This window comes from Manis javanica, chromosome 9, assembly GCF_040802235.1.
Source record: "Manis javanica isolate MJ-LG chromosome 9, MJ_LKY, whole genome shotgun sequence".
In the NCBI taxonomy this organism is placed as follows: domain Eukaryota; kingdom Metazoa; phylum Chordata; class Mammalia; order Pholidota; family Manidae; genus Manis; species Manis javanica.
Genome location: NC_133164.1, coordinates 46409829 through 46412190, shown reverse-complemented (window position 1 = coordinate 46412190; position 2362 = coordinate 46409829). Strand labels below are relative to the sequence as shown.

General features: G+C 35.9%; 1 non-coding gene across 1 annotated transcript; it reads left to right on the top strand.

The window, feature by feature from the left end:
* Positions 1-823: 823 nt before the first annotated feature.
* On the top strand, positions 824-1014 carry LOC118973291 (U2 spliceosomal RNA). The gene has a single exon (XR_005062557.1). It is a non-coding gene; the product is annotated as a U2 spliceosomal RNA (small nuclear RNA).
* The last annotated feature ends 1348 nt before the right edge of the window (positions 1015-2362 follow it).

Genomic DNA, 2362 nt, shown 5'->3' with positions numbered 1-2362 from the left:
GATAAGATGAACCAAAGTGAGTGATGTAGGTGCTGTGACATAGCGCTAGGCCACTATGACCTTCTGATGATATGCAGGAGGAAGATCATCTTCTTCCAGGCCACGCTTGACTGAAGGAACCTGAAACTGTGGGAAGAAAAACCATAGATAACGGGGGAATGTGTATTCAAATTTATTAATTAAATGACTTCCTGATACAAAGGAAGCTAGAGAAAATGGAACAATTCTGGGGGAAGAGTATTTCCAATCTAGAATTCTAAAGAGATCTTATATAAAGAATAAGTAGAAATACATATTATTATATAATATATATGATACTATAGATATGTTGTGTGCTACTTGCTGAAATGAGTATAAAGAAGTCAGGAATGGGCAAGACATGGAAATGGAGACAACAAGGGCTCCAACATAGGTGAGAAGTGAAGTAAATTCCTAGGATGATGATATATATATGGGAAACCAGAATTAATGGGGAAATAAGATTTTGTTAGAATGGTGGTTACTGCTAAGTGGCATACTCACAAAAGTAAATACAGTAATCAAAATAAATGAATCAAAATTATTGTATCAATAGTAATAAGCCTAAAAGCATAATGGCAGGTCTAAAAAACAAGGTGTATACTTATACTTAGAATGTGATATCTTTATTAAATTTGAACTGTGAAAAATGCTATTGTTTTGGGATATAGACATGTATTATAGTAGCATCAAAATATGTTTGAGAATTGTAGAAACTGTATACAACATAGAGAAAGGACTCATGGAGTTAAAACAATAGTTTATAGATTAAATAATAAATTAAAATTAAATAATCATAACATACATCACTTTTTGGCCTTTTGGCTAAGATCCAGTGTAGTATCTGTTCTTATCAGTTTACTATCTGATGCATCATCTATCTGAGGACAATATATTAAATGGATTTTCAGAGCAGGGAGATGAAATAGGAGCTTGCTCTGTCTACTCTGCACATCGACCTGGTACAGCAGGACCTCCAAGAATGGTGCAATGCTCCCAAAAAATAAAAAATTAAACAATAATAATAATAATAGTATCAGGATTTGACAGAGCTATCGAATCAGGTATTTTTTAGTATATTCTTATAATATATTTTCTGTAAGGCTAAAATATTTAAAAACTGAAAACAATAGAGTGTTACAGATAGATGGGGAATCTCTGGCAATTAGTAACTGACACTACTGTAGGTAAATTATCAGTCAGATGTGGCTGAAGCATTGGACCCTAAAGAGAGCAGGGAATGACCACATGACCAGAAATACAAGGATAAGAAAGCAAAGGATAAATACAATACTCTTTTACTCTTTGCCTAGAGTATTATTTGCACCATATGTATAAACTCTCAATAACATAACTTCTCATTAATTTGAGAACAAGTTAACTGAAGATTAAAAATAACAAAATTCACATACTAATTAAGTGATAGAAATAGAATTCAAACTAAATTCCATATGACATCAACACCTACCTACTTTTTACTCTCTTCTGTTGCTTTGTAGACCAAACCAGGGCAAATTTACACTATCCCCAACTCCTGACCTAAGAATTCTCTAAGTAAATAAGGAAAAGAAGCAATACACTTACAATAGCAAATGCTGACAAGGATGTGGAGCAACAAGACCTCTTGTTCTTCACTCACTGGCATTCAAAATGGCAGTTTGGTGGTTTCTTACAAAAGTAAGCATCCTTGTACCATATGATCCAGTAATGATAAGATGGGAAAATTTGGACACAGAGACATGTAAAGAAGGAAAGACAATGTGAAAACATACAGGGAGAAGACCACCATGTACCCACGGAGGCAGAGATTGGAGCAGCGCACTTGCAAGGATCACCAGCAAGCACCAATAGCTCTATAGGCAAGGAAGGATTCTCCTCTGCAAGTTCCGGAGGGAGCATGGTTCTGCCAACAACATCTTGATACTGAATTTTCTAGTTTTCAGAACTGTGAGACAATAACTTGGCATTGTTTGAGGCCAGCCAGTTTGTGTTACTTTGTAAAAGGCAGCCCTATGCATGGAAACTATAAATAAGGAGAGAATATGGAGAACAGAATACAGTGAAAAATGTGACTGGGCAAACTGCCATGCTGCCTAATAATTATGGAGACAGACACAGTTGCCCATGGGCCCATGGGAGCCAGTGGATATAAGGTGTAGCCATAGTGTGTGATGCACAAACTTAAAATTTTAGAGTGGGAGCCATCACTAATGATGAGAAAACACAGGGCACTGGGAAAGGGGATGAGGTGGGGCAAAGGAAAATTAAATTAGAGTTGATGAAGTCAGTTAATATGGGGTTAACAGAGCAAAGTCAGTGACCCATATGCTAAAGATTTTACTGA